The sequence below is a fragment of the Coregonus lavaretus genome, assembly GCF_964263955.1.
Source record: "Coregonus lavaretus genome assembly, chromosome: 29".
In the NCBI taxonomy this organism is placed as follows: Eukaryota; Metazoa; Chordata; class Actinopteri; order Salmoniformes; family Salmonidae; genus Coregonus; species Coregonus lavaretus.
In genome coordinates this window covers 30,640,182-30,662,370 of record NC_140016.1, presented here as the reverse complement: position 1 = coordinate 30,662,370, position 22,189 = coordinate 30,640,182, and the positions used below count along the sequence as shown (strand labels likewise).

The 22,189-nt window shown below is 44.2% G+C and overlaps 1 pseudogene across 1 annotated transcript in view; it reads right to left on the bottom strand.

The window, feature by feature from the left end:
• LOC311104627 (glycine receptor subunit beta-like) overlaps window positions 1–3,629 on the bottom strand; it is a 29,377-nt pseudogene extending 25,748 nt beyond the window's left edge. Inside the window, exons 1-2 of the transcript in view lie at window positions 3,626–3,629; window positions 3,382–3,521 (exon numbers count right to left, since the gene is read on the bottom strand). The product of the transcript in view is annotated as a glycine receptor subunit beta-like (transcript). The remainder of the gene's footprint in view (window positions 1–3,381; window positions 3,522–3,625) is intronic.
• Window positions 3,630–22,189: the final 18,560 nt, after the last annotated feature.

Here is a 22,189-nt window from a genome sequence, read left to right as displayed (position 1 = left end):
GTCTCTTTCTAGTCATGGTTTTAAATGTTTTGAAATCTCACATTATCAACTTTGCTGTGCATTCGAGGCTTCTTTTTACAGTCTATGGCGCGAGGAAACTGTGCAGACGCGGTGATCTGAGCTATCTGATTGGCCAGCGGTAGGCCTATAGGTAAACTTGATTTGCTCTCTGTGCCTGCTGGGAGTTCTACCTTCAGACACATTAAATGGTTAAAAATGGGAACACTTTGCCTTCCCGGCGCTAGGGCTGCTGAATCAAGTGCACCTACCGTCAACAGTGCAAAACAAAAACAAAGAAAATAGGAACGCAAGGCTTTATCGTTGGGTTTTTTATAAAATGTTTGGCGATCGACTAGGAATGGCTTGGAGATCGACCGGTTGGTGACCACTGATCTAAAGGCTTGCATGGGGGATCAGACCAATGTAAATAATAAATAATTCCTGAGAAGACAACAAAATCCTTTGCATAGAGTAATTCAGAGTTCATCCTGTACAAACACAAGTAACCACAGAGATAATACATCCATATAGATAACATCAGCTATCATCAGTGAACAAGTGTGTGAATACTTACGTAAATGAGATTTCTGTATTTCATTTCCATTACATTTACAAACATTTCTAAAAACATGTTTTAACTTTTTCATTATTGTGTTGATGGATGAGAAAAAAAAATATCAATTTAAATCCATTTTTAATTCCGGCTGTAACTTTCTGAAGGTAACTGTTCCCTGAAGGATGTAAGGAGGTATAAGATATTTTGGCCCCACGGGGTCAGGGGGTTTCGGCTCGCTGAAGAACGGTACTGAATTGAGGAAATTAATGTGAGCCCCAGTATTATAGCCAGGAAGGCAGGGTTTCCGAGGGAGGACTTGGCATCCATCTGCCCATTGGGCATGATATCAGTTTTCTTCATTTGAATATGATTGGTCGTTGACTCCCTCATAGTATGTTATACCTCGTTCAGTCCTTCAGGGAACAGTAGTTATATCAACCTGGTCTCAAAGCATTTCGTATATACGTAAATCCAAGACACTCCATTTAGTATGATATGTTACATTTCGTATGGTATGTATTAAATTGTGGATGTCCATCACACATTTCGTATGATACGTTACGAATTAGAAAAACGTACAATATGTTACGAATATGCTAAACGTATGATATGTTACGAATTTTAGCTAGGTGGCTAAATCGCTAACGTTAGCTAGCTGGCTAATGTTAGCTAGCTGGCTAATGTTAACTGGGTTAGGGGTTAATGTTAGGGTTAAGTTTAGGAGTTAGGTTAAAGGGTTAAGGTTAGAAGAATGGTTAGCAAAAAGGGTTAGGGTTAGGGAAAGGGTTAGCTAACATGCTAAGTAGTTGCAAAGTAGCTAAAAACTAGTAAGTAGTTGAAAAGTTGATAATTAGCTCAAATGAAAAAAGTTGTGTGTGATGAGATTCGAACATTTACTATGATACGTCTAGTCTATGAAACCAGGCTGGTTATATTAATAACTGTATGTTTTCACACCCTGTTTCCTGGCTACTGTCCCTATCTTTTCCTTCAGTAGAGCCGGTATTTAGTGTTTTATTAGGATCCCCATTTGCTTTTGCCAAGGCAGCAGATACCCTTCCTGGGGTCCAAACATGTAGCGATGCCCATGCCATTCCTCTATGTGGACCTGGGTTCAAATAGTATTTGTTTATTTTTAAATAATGTGTTTGGTTGAGCATGCCTGGAGATATGGAACCAATGGAATAGTCCCAGAAGTGCAAATCCCTGCCCTTCTGGCACTCCAAAACAGGCTCAATCAAACACAAAGTATTTGAAAGAGAAGGAATACTACTTGAATCAGGCTTTGAGACCCTGTAGGGGTTTCGGGTGGACAGACTGAGGTTGTTTACCCACCTCCAGTCTCTCTGTGTGATCTTTATGCCATGCTAAAGGAGGGGGGATGTGGGGCTGTGTCATAGAACAGGCTCCCACCGGTCACAGACAAAGGTGATCTTTGTGTCTCACTGGGTTGTCACAACAATCCCATTGAAAGGTCAGCCTCACTGACAGCTGCATTGCTCTCCTGTGTGAGTGTGCTGGAGTTGTGTTCAAACTGTGTCGGCCTTTCGCTAACGGCGCTATGCTAGCCTCCAGTGACAATCTTTGCTTTGTTTTTAGCGTTAGCATTTAGCTACTCACACTGACAAGTGAGTAAAAGGCCCGCATTTTTAAAGTGCTTTAGAGAAGCGTGACCTATCAAAGTTTTAATATCTCCGGGCTACATTGAGCATGAGGGCAACCCATGTAGGCTACTATATGTTTCTTCCATGTGAAAGTGCAGGACAAGCGTAAGAAACACTATTTAAGCTTTGGCCAAAGCTAGTTAGCTACATACAGTGATGCAGTGATGAGGATCGTAGGGAGGACTTAGTTACAAGGTTACGCTTAAATTATTATTGAAATGTGGTGTGCTTTTTGGTGCCACGTGACTGCTGTAGCTTCACCCAAGTGGGTGCTTTATTTTGGTAGTAGTGAAGGAGTAGCTAGCTAACTACACCTACTACGGAGTCCATGAATTGCAGAGGCTGAGATTAAACTTCATCTGAGTCCTACTATGGAGAAGCCACACAGACGGCAAGGACGGCGAGACACCTTGATGACACCATTCTGCCTGCCCCCCCACTGGACTTGCTCCAGAGACCATCTTTATTTGCTCTCCCCCTTTGAACACCTCCCGCCGATGACCACTCAAGCATGCACTTTCCCGACCCTCAACATGACCTTCTATCTCATGAATGATATTGTTGTTTTTCTATATTGCTTGTCTTTTGTGTTTCTTTAAAGCACTTTGAGATTCTTTATGTAATGAATAGCGCTATAAAAGTTGATTAAATGATTATTATTTGCGTTACTATCGAGCGACGTAAACATTTTCATTGACAGGGAATAATTAATGAATAGATGAAAGGGAAGATCTAGAGCCTTACGTTGTTAAGCCAAGCTCATGTAGGTCTCTGACACTCCAGCTAATGGCAAAGCTTAATCAGGAGACTGGAAGTTCATTGGTTCAAAGGATTTCTCACTGTGCTAATTTCTTATCAATAAGTAATGCCTTGCAACCGACGTCAAATGCAAGAGTCTGGCATAAGTAAAATAGATTAGACCAATATATTTTCAGTCACATATTCCTTAAAAATAAAGGCAACTATAGTAGGTAGTGTTTATGTCTAGCCGCATAGGCCTATAGTGCAGTAGATCCATTATAGTAGTGTATTATGGGCATTATGGGCTAAAAGTACGTACAGTTGATATGAAAACCCATTTATACATGCTTATGACAAGTAATAATGCCTTATACCTGTAGTTAGCACAGTTTCACATATGCATGCATACGAGGAGCATACCTGCCCCTGCGTAGAATTTTTGCAGTTGCCGTACTCTAAATCCTCCTGTTTGATATCAAACTGGGGCAGGGCGATCTCTTCCATCTGGACAGGGTCCCCTGACTGCCACATAAACTGCAGGTCATCCGTTGTATAGCCAACTGTAGACACAGACAGACGGATTCACACACACACAGAAGCATCCACAGGCCCACGTACACGGGCAAACACATGCACGCACGCATGTGCAAACACACACACCCACACATCGTCGTCATCAACAACAGTTAATACTATATATAAATCTCCATCCAGGCATGATTACAATATATCTCAATGTTGTTTGAAGTACATTTTTCAATTAATAGTAATCACACTCTGCTAAGAAGATGCTTTTTCAGTAGTCATTTTCAATTACTTGTAATCCTGCCCTAACAAACATGACATATAGGCTGATTTACATCCTATACATTTAGTGTTTCGTTTTTTTTACCAGGCAAGTCAGTTAAGAAACATTTTTTATTTACGATTACGGCCTGGGAAGTGGTGTAGGGCAAGTGCAGCGCCAAATTCTTTTAAAATCTTCAACATAGAAATGCTACCAAATGCTACTATCGGCATTTCTATTTTTTTTTTTTTTTTTTTTTTCTATTTATTATGGCCATCGAAATGTTAGCTATTAAAATCAGATCCAACAATAATATCAAGGGATTAGAAATCAAGGACTTAAAAACAAAGATGTCATTGTACACTGATGATTCATGTTTTATTTTAAATCCACAACTTGAATCCCTCCACAGCCTCATAGAGGATCTAGATACATTTTCTAACATCTCTGGATTACAACCAAATTATGATAAATGTACTATATTAAGTATTGGATCACTAAAAAAATAAAACATTTACATTACCATGTAGTTTACCAATAAAATGGTCTGATGGTGATGTGGATATACTCGGAATACATATCCCAAATGAAATAAATGATCTCACTCCAATACATTTTAATAGAAAGTTAGCAAAAATAGATAAGATCTTGCTACCATGGAAAGGTAAATACCTGTCAATTTGTGGAAAAAAATCACCCTGATTAACTCTTTAGTATTATCCCAGTTGACCTATTTGCTTTTGGTCTTGCCTAAGCCTAGCGGACAGTTTTTAAATTATATGAAAAAAAATTATTCCATGCATTTGGTCTGTTCCCAGGTTGTCTGTCACTCTATCCTGTCCCCTGGACCTGACCCTTTTCCCCATGGATACGCAGTGCTATAAGATGCAGCTGGAGAGCTGTGAGTAACTGATAATGACTCAGTTTACATTACCATATATGGTTTCTGTTAGAGAGGGATCAGTCTTTTTGAAATACAGGCCCTATGTGTATATATATATATATATATATATATATATATATATATATATATATATACACTGCTCAAAAAAATTAAGGGGACACGAAAATAACACATCCTAGATCTGAATGAATGAAATAATCTTATTAAATACTTTTTTCTTTACATAGTTTTTTCTTTACAAAATCACACAAAAATTATCAATGGAAATCAAATGTATCAACCCATGGAGGTCTGGATTTGGAGTCACCCTCAAAGTTAAAGTGGAAAACCACACTACAGGCTGATCCAACTTTGATGTAATGTCCTTAAAACAAGCCAAAATGAGGCTCAGTAGTGTGTGTGGCCTCCACATGCCTGTAAGACCTCCCTACAATGCCTGGGCATGCTCCTGATGAGGTGGCGGATGGTCTCCTGAGGGATCTCCTCCCAGACCTGGACTAAAGCATCCGCCAACTCCTGGACAGTCTGTGGTGCAACGTGGCGTTGGTGGATGGAGCGAGACATGATGTGCCAGATGTGCTCAATTGGATTCAGGTCTGGGGAACGGGCGGGCCAGTCCATAGCATCAATGCCTTCCTCTTGCAGGAACTGCTGACACACTCCAGCCACATGAGGTCTAGCATTGTCTTGCATTAGGAGGAACCCAGGGCCAACCGCACCAGCAAATGGTCTCACAAGGGGTCTGAGGATCTCATCTCGGTACCTAATGGCAGTCAGGCTACCTCTGGCGAGCACGTGGAGGGCTGTGCGGCCCCCCAAAGAAATGGCACCCCACACCATGACTGACCCACCGCCAAACCGGTCATGCTGGAGGATGTTGCAGGCAGCAGAACGTTCTCCACGGCGTCTCCAGACTCTGTCACGTCTGTCACATGTGCTCAGTGTGAACCTGCTTTCATCTGTGACGAGCACAGGGCGCCAGTGGCGAATTTGCCAATCTTGGTGTTCTCTGGCAAATGCCAAACGTCCTGCACGGTGTTGGGCTGTAAGCACAACACCCACCTGTGGACATCGGGCCCTCATACCACCCTCATGGAGTCTGTTTCTGACCGTTTGAGCAGACACATGCACATTTGTAGCTGGAGGTCATTTTGCAGGGCTCTGGCAGTGCTCCTCCTGCTCCTCCTTGCACAAAGGCGGAGGTAGCAGTCCTGCTGCTGGGTTGTTGCCCTCCTACGGCCTCCTCCACGTCTCCTGATGTACTGGCCTGTCTCCTGGTAGCGCCTCCATGTCCTGGACACTACGCTGACAGACAGAGCAAACCTTCTTGCCACAGCTCGCATTGATGTGCCATCCTGGATGAGCTGCACTACCTGAGCCACTTGTGTGGGTTGTAGACTCCGTCTCATGCTACCACTAGAGTGAAAGCACCGCCAGCATTCAAAAGTGACCAAAACATCAGCCAGGAAGCATAGGAACTGAGAAGTGGTCTGTGGTCACCACCTGCAAAACCAGTCCTTTATTGGGGGTGTCTTGCTAATTGCCTATAATTTCCACCTGTTGTCTATTCCATTTGCACAACAGCATGTGCAATTTATTGTCAATCAGTGATGCCTCCTAAGTGGACAGTTTGATTTCACAGAAGTGTGATTGACTTGGAGTTACATTGTGTTGTTTAAGTGTTCCCTTTATTTTTTTGAGCAGTATATATATACACAGTTGAAGTCGGAAGTTTACATACACCTTAGCCAAATACATTTAAACTCAATTCCTGACATTTAATCCAAGTAAAAATTCCCTGTTTTAGGTCAGTTAGGATCACCACTTTATTTTAAGAATGTGAAATGTCAGAATAATGGTAGAGAGAATGATTTATTTCAGCTTTTATTTCTTTCATCACATTCCCAGTGGGTCAGAAGTTTACATACACTCAATTAGTATTTGGTAGCATTGCCTTTAAATTGTTTAACTTAGGTGTGTCACGATCGTTAGAGTGAGTGGACCAAGGCGCAGCGTGATGAGCGAACATACTTTATTATCAATAGTGATAACAAGAACAAAACAACAAACGATAACGACACGTGAAGTCCTTGGCTACAAAATAAACCAACACGGAACAAGATCCCACAACTACTGTGGGAAAACAGCCTGTTTAAATGTGGTTCCCAATCAGAGACAACCAGCAACAGCTGACACTCGTTGCCTCTGATTGAGAACCACTCTGGCCAACATAGAAATAGAACAACTAGACTAATTAACATAGAACACAAAACACATAGTATCTACACACCCTGGCTCAACATATAGAGTCCCCAGAGCCAGGGTGTGACAGTACCCCCCCCCCAAAGGCGCGTACTGCGACCGCGCCTCAACCTAAACCAAACAGGGGAGGGCTGGGTGGGCATTCCTCCTCGGAGGCGGTTCCGGCTCCTGGCTTGACCACCACTCTTCAACCATACCCCGTAGCGCCCCTGGTCCGGTCTGGCCCCGCTGGCTGGAGCTGGACTGGACATCGTAGGAGCGGATTGCTTAAGCTCCGGTGTGGAGCAGCTGACCGGTACCTGACCAGGCACCGGTAACCCAGGCACGGGTTGTGCCGGACTGACGACGCGCACCCCTGGCTTGGTGCGTGGAGCAGGAACGGGCCGTACCGGGCTGACGACTCGCACCCCTGGCTTGGTGCGAGTGGCAGGAACAGGCCGGGCCGGGCTGGCGACGCGCACCGTAGGCATGGTGCGAGTGGCAGGAACAGGCCGGGCCGGGCTGGCGACGCGCACCGTAGGCTTGGTGCGAGTGGCAGGAACAGGCCGGGCCGGGCTGGCGACGCACACCTTAGGCTTGGTGCGAGTGGCAGGAACAGGCTGGGCCGGGCTGGCGACGCACACCTTAGGCTTGGTGCGAGTGGCAGGAACAGGCCGGGCCGGGCTGGCGACGCGCACCGTTAGCTTGGTGCGGGGAGCAGGAACAGGCCGGGCCGGGCTGGCGACGCACACCGTAGGCTTGGTGCGAGGGGCAGGAACAGGCCGGGCCAGGCTGGCGATGCGCACCGTAGGCTTGGTGCGAGGGGCAGGAACAGGCCGGGCCGGGCTGGCGACGCGCACCATTAGCCTGGTGCGGGGAGCAGGAACAGACCGGGCCGGGCTGTGGAGACGGATTGGAGGCCTGGAGCTAAGAGCTGACACAACCCGTCCTGGCTGAATGCCTACCTTCACACACTCTGTGTGAGGCATCAGCACAGGACGTACAGGGCTGTGTGCACGTACTGGCATAACAGCACGTGACACTGGCGCAGGATATCCGGGACCGAGGAGGGGTACTGGAGGCCACGAGCGCTGAGCCGGCACACTCCGTCCTGGCTGCCCACCTTCGCACGACACGTGCGGGGTGCTCGCACAGGACGTACCGGACTGTGCCGGACCACTCGCGGCACAGTACGCAGCTCCGCATACCCCGGAAACTGCCCAGTCTCACTCTGCCATGCCTGAGTACGGGGAGTTGGCTCTGCTCTCCCTCTAGGCTCTGCCAACCTCCCTTTCGGCCCCCCAAACCCGGTGGCCTCCTCTCCTAATCTCCCAATTCGCCCTGTGGCAGCCTCCTGCTGCCCAGTCGCCCATGCCGTATGCCCCCCCCTAATTTTTTTTTGGGGTTGCCTCTCGTCCATCCGACGACGACACTGTTGACGCCGTTGCTCCTCTCTCGCCAGGGCCTTAACCTTAGCCAATGGCCCTTTTCCCCCGAGCATGTCCTCCAGGACCACAATTGGCCCACCTGGGCCATCGCCAACCTCTCCAGCTCCTTACCCGGCGCTTCCTCCCATGTCCAGGCTGCCTGCTCCTGGACACGCTGCTTGGTCCTGGTCAGGTGGGATCTTCTGTCACGATCGTTAGAGTGAGTGGACCAAGGCGCAGCGTGATGAGCGAACATACTTTATTATCAATAGTGATAACAAGAACAAAACAACAAACGATAACGACACGTGAAGTCCTTGGCTACAAAATAAACCAGCACGGAACACGGAACAAGATCCCACAACTACTGTGGGAAAACAGCCTGTTTAAATGTGGTTCCCAATCAGAGACAACCAGCAACAGCTGACACTCGTTGCCTCTGATTGAGAACCACTCTGGCCAACATAGAAATAGAACAACTAGACTAATTAACATAGAACACAAAACACATAGAATCTACACACCCTGGCTCAACATATAGAGTCCCCAGAGCCAGGGTGTGACAAGGTGAAACATTTTGGGCAGCCTTACACAAGCCTCCCACAATAAGTTGGGTGAATTTTGGCCCGTTCCTCCTGACAGAGATGGTATAACTGAGTCAGGTTTGTAGGCCTTCTTGCTTGCACATGCTTTTTCAGTTCTGCCCGCACATTTTCTATAGGATTGAGGTCAGTTCTTTGTGACGGCCACTCCAATACCTTGACTTTGTTGTCCTTAAGCCATTTTGCCACAACTTTGGAAGTATGCTTGGGGTCATTGTCCATCTGGAAGACCCATTTGTGACCAAGCTTTAACTTCTTGACTGATATATTGAGATGTTGCTTCAGTATATCCACATAATTGTCCTTCCTCATGATGCCATCTATTTTGTGAACTGCACCAGTCCCTCCTGCAGCAAATCAGCCCCACAGCATAATGCTGCCACCCCCGTGCTTCACGGTTGGGATGGTGTTCTTCGGCATGCAAGCAACCCCCTTTTTCCTCCAAACATAACGATGGTCATTATGGCCAAACAGTTATATTTTTGTTTCATCAGACCAGAGGACATTTCTAAAAAAAAATACGATCTTTGTCCCCATGTGCAGTTGCAAACCGTAGTCTGGCTTTTTTATGGCGGTTTTGGAGCAGTGGCTTCTTCCTTGCTGAGCGACCTTTCAGGTTAAGTCGATATAGGACTTGTTTTACTGTGGATATAGATACTTTTGTACCTGTTTCCTCCAGCATCTTCACAAGGTCCTTTGCTGTTGTTCTGGGATTGATTTACACTTTTCTAACCAAAGTATGTTAATCTCTAGGAGACAGAACGCGTCTCCTTCCTGAGCGGTATGAAGGCTGCGTAGTCCAGTGGTGTTTATACTTGCATACTATTGTTTGTACAGATGAAAGTGGTACCTTCAGGCATTTGGAAATTGCTCCCAAGGATGAACCAGACTTGTGGAGGTCTACAATTTACTTTCTGAGGTCTTGGCTGATTTCTTTTGATTTTCCCATGATGTCAAGCAAAGAGGCACTGAGTTTGAAGGTAGGTCTTGAAATACATCCACAGGTACACCTCCAAATGACTCAAATGATTTCAATTAGCCTATCAGAAGCTTCTAAAGCCATTACATAATTTTCTGGAATTTTCCAAGCTGTTTAAAGGCACAGTCAATTTAGTGTATGTACACTTCTGACCCACTGGAATTGTGATACAGTGAATTATAAGTGAAATAATCTGTCTGTAAACAATTGTTGGACATATGACTTGTGTCGTGCACAAAGTAGGTGTCCTAACTATAGTTGCCATAACTATAGTTTGTTAACAAGAAATTTGTGGAGTGGTTGAAAAACGAGTTTTAATGACTCCAACCTAAGTGTATGTAAACTTCCGACTTCAGCTGTATGAATATATTAATGTAATTATTGACTGTTAGTTGCAATGATTTATTAACTAATGCTATTGACTGGTCAAACTGACTGAAAACTGTATTAGAAACGCTTCCTTGAATTTAAGTATGAGCTAGATGGACGCAGAAGGCAAATTATAGAGCTGCTGGGGATTCAGACTTCTAAAACTCTTTCCTCCAAAATCTGTTCATGAATACCGCAAAGCTACATTATTCAGCAGAATTAGGGCCTGTATTTCATCATTTCAGAGACAACGGAGAGTGCTGAATGATTGAAAAAGAGACCGTTCCTCCTGTACTAAAAAGCTTTTTTGTCGGCTACGGAAATACATTCTTAATGCAAGCGACGCCTTTATTGTGCATGAGCAGAGACAGAGTTGCATATTTATTTCCCAGCCTTCCATTTGCACATGAAACCTTTGGGTTTGTGGGTGCTCTAGACTCTAGAGGAGTGCAACACCGCTGAAAGGGGTGGTGCTATTTTAGTATTTTTACAGCTTTTCCCATCCAATCCTGTGTATACACAGTACACACATACAGTAGATCACCACAAACACAGTAAAATTGGGGAGTGACTCCGAGCTTTTAGCCCTGAGTTACATGAAAATATGTGTGGGGCATCCAATATGGGATCGAAAATAAGCAGCCAAGCTTCAGTACTTGAGAGTGTGAGAGGCTCAAGACTAAACATCCTCCTTTCTAGATACTGTAGTTCTTACAACAACTAATACCTTGTCAGGTGGCTTATAAGGAAATGACTAATGTCAAGTCTTGACTAACCTAACGTAGCAGACGTAAAATAAACACCTGAAACTAGATCCCCTACATACTGGTCTTCACAATAATAATAAACCATGTTGGGGGAGGTTCTCTTCTGCACTGTTCAACCAATCCAGTAAATGTGGAGGAGTTGTTAAGATGGAGTGTCGCCTTGTTAACTTCCAAAAGTGGAAGTCGTGTCACAGGCTCTCATTACATTTCTCCCACAAACAAGAACATCCGGTTGTTGGGGACTCAGCAGAGGCTTAGTCTTGACAGATGGGGAGCGAGTAGAGGGAGAACTGACTGGGGAGATGAACATTGGACTGTATTAGTGGGGGGAAGTATTTTTAATGTGCTAATCTTTGGGCTGGGTGGAGCGGAGTGGAGAGGGGCACTGTGGGAAAATACAAACTAGCAGTGAGAGAGGAAAAGGAGAGTGGGTGAAGGAAGACCACCCAGCTAGTACAGTAGATGTAACCAGCTGGTAGAGTGGAAGTGGGGGGGGGGGGGGGGGGGGGGGGTGGGGGGGTGGTCAGCCATTTCCTCATCCTATCCTGCCCACAATTGCTAATAACCCATCCGCAACCACCCGACTATGTACTATGTGATGAGGTGAACATCTGAGGCCCGCACCCAACCTTATCCTGCTAATACAGAACATGCGCTGTAGGTTTCAGACAGAGACGGCGGAACGATTTGACAGATTAAGATGTTTCTGATTACAATTTACGACATTTTGGTAGGCTATTTGTTTAGTCAACTTTTCTATAATTAGATACATGCAGCTTCTCTTCTGTCATTATACAGGATGTTGCCGTAGAATACTAAATAAACCCTTGCTCACCAGAATAATGTCATAAATGATAGAATGAATGCTTCAATCTAGTTGATGTTGGTAAAGTTCTCTGTCGTCTCTGCTTCTTTCGCGGAGCAAAGACACTTAGGGACCAGGGTGAAAATGCAATAGTCCATATGACATCAGTTTGACTAGTTGTAAGGAAAATAGAAAGCTGTGAAAACGACTCAACATGTTTCTGATAAGATTTTCAGTTCGGCTTTGATGCATAGGCCTTTTTTATGTGGTTGAAATACTATCAGATTTTATACTGAACAAAAATATAAACACAACATAGTACAATTTCAAAGACTTTACAGAGTTACAGGTGAAGAAGCCATTCTATTGAAAGACGAGACTCTCACAAACACAATGCTGTTCTCCATTTTGCTCTAGGATGCAAGCCTCACAAGACTCGTCTGAATGTCCCCGGTACAGGAAAAAAAATGAGATGAACATTGGACTGTATTAATGTGCTAATCTTTTGGCTGGGTGGAGCAGAGTTGAGAGGGGCACTGTGGGAAAATACAAACTAGCAGGAAGTATATATGGATAGTTTAGTGCCTAAAATAAGGGGATAAATACATTTTTTTTTTAATTATTAATAATCCTGAGCTATCTCTCAGATATAGGACAGACACTTCAGAAACAAACTTCTTTTAGATAATTTTTTTGACAATCTGTTGTTCCATGTATGTAGTGAATCTGTTATTCAATGCATTTATATTGGCTAGTAGCAGTAATGCCAAATTAAATGTTTCAGTCGGGAACACAAAAACATGACAAAACCTTAGTCTTGTGGTTATTGTCGCTAATGGAGAGATGTGTCCTTGTGTGGAGGCTCTAGTTTCACAAAATGTAAGCTAAATCTAGGCAAAAAGACAACAGAGAAACCCAGAACACAAAACACAAAAAAACTGTCCCACAGCTATGCTAACCAATGGCTGAGCTAATGCTAAGGTTCAATGTAAAAGGCTCAAATATCACTAAATATAGGCAAAAAGTAGTCAGACATGCTCTGATAAATGTTTGACAAGCAAACCTGACTTTCTATAGTTACATCAAAAAACAGTGTGGTTACTATCCATCATTAGTCAATTGGAAGTGTTAACAGGTAGTCCAGATTGCTAACAACATGGCTGACTTCTTCCCACGAAGTCTACCAACTGATTATAAAATAACCATTTAGATCAAAAGTTTCAAAGGCTGCGTTTACACAGGCAGCCCAATTCTGAACTTTTTTTCACTAACTGGTCTTCTGAAAAATATCTGATATGAAAAGATCTGATGTGATTGGTCAAAAGACCAATTAGTGGGGAAAATGATTAGAATTGGGCTGCCTGTGTAAACGCAGCCCAAGTTACTTCAACATGCAAGTCTTAGGTTCTACAGATGCAGAGAAAGGCTGATTGTATTTCTATTTAGAGCAATCAACACAATGGTAACATGAAAGGAACAGCTTAAGGGTGTTGCAATGGTTCAAGGGGTTATCAATACAGCAACAAGGAATGATGCAAAAGCCTAATTAAGAGCTCCATTAAGAGCTTAGACCATATTGTTTACGAGAACATTTCACTCATGATTTTTTATGTGCCATTCTGTTGTGGTGTACGCCAAATTCTGTTGGAGAGCAGGTGTAGGGAGGAGCTATCAGTGCAACGAAGAAGGATGACCTCAAAACACACCAGCTGTGTCTGTGTGTGTGTGCATTGCTAAATTTGTTATCAGTTTAATGACAACGGCCATCTTCATTAACATTATAGATTCAGAAAGAAAATGTCCAATAGTTCTTCATCTGTACGCTATCCAATCCGGCACGCAGGTGGTTTGATTTTTTTTTTTTTTTTTTTTTTTTAAATAACTAAAATGACAAAAAAATTACTAAAATCATATCGAAACTGTGTAGAAACGATAATGGACCTACATTTATACTGCTTCTTGACTGTGTCCAGCTCGCTAATAATCACCTAAATTAGAGCTAGACAGTCAAGGAGTATCGAAAATTGACAGTGAGGAAATACATATGACCAAAGGTATGTGGACACCTGCTCGTCGAACATCTCATTCCAAAATCATGGGCATTAATATGGAGTTGGTCCCCCCTTTGCTGCTATAACAGCCTCCACTATTCTGGGAAGGCTTTCCACTAGATGTTGGAACATTGTTACGGGGACTTGCTTCCATTCAGCCACAAGAGCATTAGTGAGGTCGGGCACTGATGTTGGGCGATTAGGCCTGGCTCGCAGTCAGCGTGCCAATTCATCCGAAATATGTTCGATGGGGTTGAATTCAGGGCTTTGTGCAGGCCAGTCAAGTTCTTCCACACTGACCTCGACAAACCATTTCTGTATGGTCCTCGCTTTGTGGACTGGGGCATTATCATGCTGAAACAGGAAAGGGCCATCCCCAAACTGTTGCCACAATGTTGGAAGCACGGAATCGTCTACAATGTCATTGTATGCTGTAGCGTCAAGATTCCCCTTCACTGGAACTAAGGGGCCTAGCCCGAACCATGAAAAACAACCCCAGACCATTATTCCTCCTCCACCAAACTTTACAGTTGGCACTATACATTGGGGGCAGGTAGCATTCTCCTGGCATCCGCCAAACCCAGATTAGTCCGTCGGACTGCCAGACGGTGAAGCATGATCCATCACTCCAGAGAACGCGTTTCCACTGCTCCAGAGTCCGATGGCAGCGAGCTTTACAACACTCCAGCTGACACTTGGCATTGCGCATGGTGATCTTAGGCTTGTGTATGGCTGCTTGGCCATGGAAACCCGTTTCCTGAAGCTCCTGACGGACAGTTCTTGTGCTGACTTTGCTTCCAGAGGCAGTTTGGAACTCGGTAGTGAGTGTTGCAATCTAGGACAGCCGTGCTTCAGCACTCGCCGGTCCTGTTCTGTCAGCTTGTGTGGCCTACCACTTCACGGCTGAGCCATTGTTGCTCCTAGACATTTCCACTTAAAAATAACAGCACTTACAGTTGACCAGGGCAGCTCTAGCAGGGCAGAAATTTGACGAACTGACTTGTTGGAAATGTGGCATCCTATGATGGTGCCACATTGAAAGTCACAGAGCTCTTCAGTAAGGCCATTCTACTGCCTGTTTGTCTATGGCGATTGCATGGCTGTGTGCTCGGTTTTATACACCAGTCAGCAACGGTTGTGGCTGAAATAGCCGAATCCACTAATTTGAAGGGGTGTCCACATACATTTGTATATATAGTGTGTAACCAATTTTCAAACCTTGTTGAAGACCGAATGCGGCCCCCGGGGAAAAATTAGTTTGACACCCCTGCACTACATTATGGCCTTAAAAGGTCCAATGCAGCCGTTTTTTTTCTCAATATCATATGTGACTCGGTTTAGGAAACTAGACGTATGTCACGCGTCACTACTTCACAGGAGAGCCATTTGAACTTAAAACGCATTTTGATTTTTTAAAAACAGTTTTAGGCAGAAATGCCTTCTGGAACATGTGAACATTCATGTGCTTTAATAACAAACTTGTATGCCATCTGTAAATACGAATAAAGTTGTTAAATCACGAGCCTAGTTGGTTTTGCCACGGAAAAAGATAGGAACCTTCCCGCTAGGCATGATTGGTGAAATAATGAATGGGCTGGACATGCCAAGAAATGAGTTCGGATTGGTCTGCCATGTAGCATGCTTCTGTCTATAACATGAGCTGGTCAGTATGTGTAGGTAATCCTTTCAAACTGGGCTTTTTTGAAAGATATCATGTAGTAGAACTGCAAAAATGTTGTTCTCCACTTTCTGGAGAACCGAGTTTTGAAATCAGTGGAATTAGAGTATGATCGCTAAGGAGATGGAGAAAATTCTGGCGTTTGCAGAGGAAGTTGAAAAGAGAACACACAGAAGGCTGTTGCATAAAACACCTGTCTCCGGATTACATCTTCAAACTAAGCGCAATCATGGCATCTGTGACAGAGAGGGAGAAGCGTCCAACCATGTATACGGATAGTCTAGCTAGCTACATTTTCAGATATTACACGTTTCTCATTTTGTCAGAAAGTTGTTTTCATTTAAAGTGAAAGCGTACTGTTAGCTATCTAGCTAACCTTAGCTGGCTGGCTCGCTAGCTAACATTAGGAACATGCATGATCTGTGTAGTAATATTATCCGTATCTCAGAGCCATTTGCATTGCTAGTTATAGCCTAATGTTAGCTAGCTAGCTAACATTGAACGTGGTTGGTTAGCTACCTGCAGATTCATGCAGGGTAGTAATGTTATGAGTTGGGATTATGGTTTATTGTTTAGCTAGCTAGCTACATGTCTAAACAAAAGACTCCACTATGCAAGTAACCATTTCAATAGAATGTTCATTATGTCACTGCGACAACTGTCAATAGCCGTAGCTGGTAAATTCGCTATGGCTATCTACTCCGATTTTAGAGCACTCTCATCTGAGTGTGCCAGAGCGCAGAATAACTGACGAATTTAAGAACACTCAACACCGGTTGAAAATGGCCGGTTTCAGTAAACGTTGGCAAAAAAGCGTAATTAAATTGTTGTTTTCTCATTGTTGTCTGGAAGTAGCTAGCAAGCTAGCCAACGTTAGCTCTGGGTGCTTGACTGCTGTTGTTAGGTCAGAACGCTCGGGTCAACCCTTCTCCTCGGCCAGAGCGTCCAGTGTGCGCTCTGAATGCTCCAAGAGCGAAAAGCTCAATTTACGAACTGACAATCTGATAACGCTCTTAGTTTACGAACGCCCAGAGCGCACTCCAGATTGAATTTATGAACACACCCGTAGTATAAACCAGCCTTTAGTCTTGAAATCTTTGGTTGTTTAGTACACGGCCTCACATGTGAATCCTTAAAGAGATGGGTGGGACTAAGGCTTAAGAGTGTGTGAACGATGCTGAATGTGTGTAGACAAAGAAGAGCTCTCCAGTAGGTTTACCAAAACATTCAAGGGCCATTTTCTCAAAAGTAAAGTTACAAGTTTATCAACTTTCAAAGCAGAATTACTTTCCCATTGTTCTTCAACTGTAGTGTATGATATACCATTTTCTAGCTGAGTCTCTACTTTCATCCAATGTAAAAAAACACAATTTCAAATTTTGCTACATAAGACTGAATCGAGCTGGTCGGTCACATATAATTTCTGGCAACAATTAAGTAGCTTACTGTTAAAATGTTAAAAAATAAACAAAAAATACTGTAGCTTCATAGCAATTTATCAAGCAATAATTTTGCTAGGCCTGTCTGGGAGTGTTCTGAGTGGGGAGGGGAAAATTGAAAACTAGCTGTTATTGGCAGAGAGGTCTGGAACTCTTTCTTATTAACTAATTTACCGCCTGTCAAGACAGGCTAAAACTCCATCCTACCGAAAAAGGCTGAACTTTCAGCCGTTTTTTTCAAACAGCTCTTACACTAACGGGCATTATACTCATTTTCACAGTATTATTCCAACCTCACGTTTTTGACTGCACTCGGCCTTTAACAACTTACCATAATAGTACATTTAACAGGCCTATATTTACCTATACCCTGACATTAACTCAATCAACCTCTGTTGCATTCAAAATTTCACACCTTGACTTTTGAAAATCTCTAAAGATTAAATGTATTCTCGGCGGCCGGGTATCAACCAGGCGTCTGCCGCTGTGAATTTGGCAAAGATTTAACACATCCACCAAGTGTAATCAACGAGGAAAACTCGAGTTGGAGATGGCTTATAAAACATGGTGGGGATTTATTGCCCACTGCACCATCAAATTAGTCATCCTCTCCAGGCGACTGTGTCTCATAAAGTGAAAATGGATGTATTAACTATGGTGGGCGTGCAGCAGAGAGGAGCATTCAGACGAGGTGTAAATGACCGACGAGTATTTCAAAAGATCAGAAGCCCCGTCGAGTGATAAATGGAGAACTAGAGGTGACCAGCTGTCTCTCTTCACCCATCTCTCTTTCACTCCTCTCCTTTTCATGCTAGGACATAGCTCAGTGGAAATATGAAAGAAAAGAAAAGATTAGCTCCTGTCTGTGTCATCTTTCTTCAGGACTTTGTCTCTGCCTGTTTATCTGTCTCTCTCACTCTTATTCCCTCTCAAATAGCTAACTGCTAACTCTGGAGAAAAACACTGTTAGAATTAGGTGCAACGGGAGACCACAGACACACAACACTGATCTCCGGACAACATTTTAGGTGGAAACCGAAGATATTCCAGAATACAGAATGTCAGGCTTTAAAAAAATATATTTTTCACCTTTATTTAAACATAGTCTTTGTCTTTATTATTATTATTATTATTTTTTTTGGGGGGTAGATCAGCATTAATATTGCAGATAGATTGTATATAGACTGTATTTAGCACCATCCATCATTCCTTCAATTCTGACCAGTTTCCCCGTCCCTGCCAATGAAAAACATCCCCAGAGCATGATGCTGCCACCACCATGCTTCACTGTGGGGATGGTGTTCACGGGGTGATGAGAGGTGTTGGTTTTGCGCCAGACATATCATTTTCCTTGAAGGCAAAAAAGCTCAATTTTAGTCTCATCTGACCAGAGTACCTTCTTCCATATGTTTGGGGAGTCTCCCACATGACTTTTGGCGAACACCAAACGTGTTTGCTTATTTTTTTCTTTCAGTAATAGCTTTTTCTGGCAACTCTTCCGTAAAGCCCAGCTCTGTGGAGTGTACGGCTTAAAGTGGTCCTATGGATAGATACTCCAATCTCCGCTGTGGCGCTTCGCAGCTCCTTCAGGGTTACCTTTGGTCTCTTTCTTGCCTCTCTGATTAATGCCCTCCTTGCCTGGTCCGTGAGTTTTGGTGGGCGGCCCTCTCTTGGCAGGTTTGTTGTGGTGCCATATTCTTTCCATTTTTAATAATGGATTTAATGGTGCTCCTTGGGATGTTCAAGGTGCCAGATATTTTTGTATAACCCAACCCTAATCTCTACTTCTCCACAACTTTGTCCCTGACCTGTTTGGAGAGCTCCTTGGTCTTCATGGTGCTGCTTGCTTGGTGGTGCCCCTTGCTTAGTGGTGTTGCAGACTATGGGGCCTTTCAGAACAGGTGTATATATACACTGCTCTCAGTTCCAATGCTTCCTGGCTGATGTTTTGGTCGCTTTTGATAGCTGGCAGAGCTTTCACTCTAGTGCTAGCATGAGATGGAGTCTACAACCCACACAAGTGGCTCAGGTAGTGCAGCTCATCCAGGATGGCACATCAATGCGAGCTGTGGCAAGAAGGTTTGCTGTGTCTGTCAGCGTATTGTCCAGAGCATGGAGGCACTACCAGGAGACAGGCCAGTACATCAGGAGACGTGGAGGAGGCCGTAGGAGGGCAACAACCCAGCAGCAGGACTGCTACCTCCGCCTTTGTGCAAGGAGGAGCAGGAGGAGCACTGCCAGAGCCCTGCAAAATGACCTCCAGCAGGCCACAAATGTGCATGTGTCTGCTCAAACGGTCAGAAACAGACTCCATGAGGGTGGTATGAGGGCCCGACATCCACAGGTGGGGGTTGTGCTTACAGCCCAACACCGTGCAGGACATTTGGCATTTGCCAGAGAACACCAAGATTGGCAAATTCGCCACTGGCGCCCTGTGCTCTTCACAGATGAAAGCAGGTTCACACTGAGCACATGTGACAGACTTGACAGAGTCTGGAGACGCCGTGGAGAACGTTCTGCTGCCGGCAACATCCTCCAGCATGACCGGTTTGGCGGTGGGTCAGTCATGGTGTGGGGTGGCATTTCTTTGGGGGGCCGCACAGCCCTCCATGTGTTCGCCAGAGGTAGCCTGACTGCCATTAGGTACCGAGATGAGATCCTCAGACCCCTTGTGAGACCATATGCTGGTGCGGTTGGCCCTGGGTTCCTCCTAATGCAAGACAATGCTAGACCTCATGTGGCTGGAGTGTGTCAGCAGTTCCTGCAAGAGGAAGGCATTGATGCTATGGACTGCCCGTTCCCCAGACCTGAATCCAATTGAGCACATCTGGGACATCATGTCTCGCTCCATCCACCAACGCCACTTTGCACCACAGACTGTCCAAGAGTTGGCGGATGCTTTAGTCCAGGTCTGGGAGGAGATCCCTCAGGAGACCATCCGCCACCTCATCAGGAGCATGCCCAGGCATTGTAGGGAGGTCATACAGGCACGTGGAGGCCACACACACTACTGAGCCTCATTTTGACTTGTTTTAAGGACATTACATCAAAGTTGGATCAGCCTGTAGTGTGGTTTCCACTTTAATTTTGAGGTTGACTCCAAATCCAGACCTCCATGGGTTGATACATTTGATTTCCATTGATACTTTTTGTGTGATTTTGTTGTCAACACATTCAACTATGTAAATAAAAAAGTATTTAATAAGATTAATTCATTCATTCAGATCTAGGATGTGTTATTTTAGTGTTCCCTTTATTTTTTTGAGCAGTGTATATACACTTAGATCATTCAGAATAGATGTATATATAGACTGAGATCATGTGACACTTAGATTGCACACAGGTGGACTTTATTTAACTAGTTATGTGACTTCTTTAGGTATTTGGTTGCACCAGATCTTATTTTAGGAGCTTCGTAGCAAAGGGGGTGAATACATATGCACGCAACACTTTTCGTTATTTCTTTTTTGTAATTTTTTGAAACAAGTTATTTTTTTCATTTCACTTCACCAATTTAAACTATTGTGTGTATGTCCAATACATGAAATCCAAATAAAAATCAATTTAAATTACAGGTTGTAATGCAACAAAATAGGAAAAATGCCAAGGGGGATGAATACTTTTGCAAGGCACTGTACATATACATATACACATACAATCTAAGGCTTTGTTATGGGTGTCACTCCCCATGAAGTGCAAAGACATTGGAACAGGAATTGACTCTGGAGCATACCTACACACCTGCCTCAGCAAAACAGAGCAAACATAAAGCCCAGAGGTCCCATATGATACAGTGAGGGAAAAAAGTATTTGATCCCCTGCTGATTTTGTACATTTTCCCACTGACAAAGAAATGTTCAGTCTATAATTTTAAATGGTAGGTTTATTTGAACAGCGAGAGACAGAATAACAACAACAAAATCCAGAATAACGCGTGTCAAAAATGTTATAAATTGATTTGCATTTTAATGAGGGAAATAAGTACTTGACCCCTCTGCAAAACATGACTTGGTACTTGGTGGCAAAACCCCTGTTGGCAATCACAGAGGTCAGACTTTCTTGTAGTTGGCCACCAGGTTTGCACACATCTCAGGAGGGATTTTGTTCCACTCCTCTTTGCAGATCTTTTCCAAGTCATTAAGGTTTCGAGGCTGACGTTTGGCAACTCGAACCTTCAGCTCCCTCCACAGATGTTCTATGGGATTAAGGTCTGGAGACTGGCTAGGCCACTCCAGGACCTTAATTTGCTTCTTCTTGAGCCACTCCTTTGTTGCCTTGGCCGTGTTTTTTGGGTCATTGTCATGCTGGAATACAAATCCATGACCCATTTTCAATGCCATGGCTGAGGGAAGGAGGTTCTCACCCAAGATTTGACGGTACATGGCCCCGTCCATCGTCCCTTTGATGCAGTGAAGTTGTCCTGTCCCCTTAGCAGAAAAACACCCCCAAAGCATAATGTTTCCACCTCCATGTTTGACGGTGGGGATGGTGTTCTTGGGGACATAGGCAGCATTCCTCCTCCTCCAAACACGGCGAGTTGAGTTGATACCAAAGAGCTCCATTTTGGTCTCATCTGACCACAACACTTTCACCCAGTTCTCCTCTGAATCATTCAGATGTTCATTGGCAAACTTCAGACAGCCCTGTATATGTGCTTTCTTGAGCAGGGGGACCTTGCAGGCGTTGCATGATTTCAGTCCTTCACGGCGTAGTGTGTTACCAATTGTTTTCTTGGTGACTATGGTCCCATCTGTCTTGAGATCATTGACAAGATCCTCCTGTGTAGTTCTGGGCTGATTCCTCACCATTCTCATGATCATTGCAACTCCACGAGGTCAGATCTTGCATGGAGCCCCAGGCCGAGGGAGACTGACAGTTATTTTGTGTTTCTTCCATTTGCGAATAATCGCACCAACTGTTGTCACCTTCTCACCAAGCTGCTTGGCGATGGTCTTGTAGCCCATTCCAGCCTTGTGTAGGTCTACAATCTTGTCCCTGACATCCTTGGAGAGCTCTTTGGTCTTGGCCATGGTGGAGAGTTTGGAATCTGATTGATTGATTGCTTCTGTGGACAGGTGACTTTTATAGAGGTAACAAACTGAGATTAGGAGCACTCCCTTTAAGAGTGTGCTCCTAATCTCAGCTCGTTACCTGTATAAAAGATACCTGGGAGCCAGAA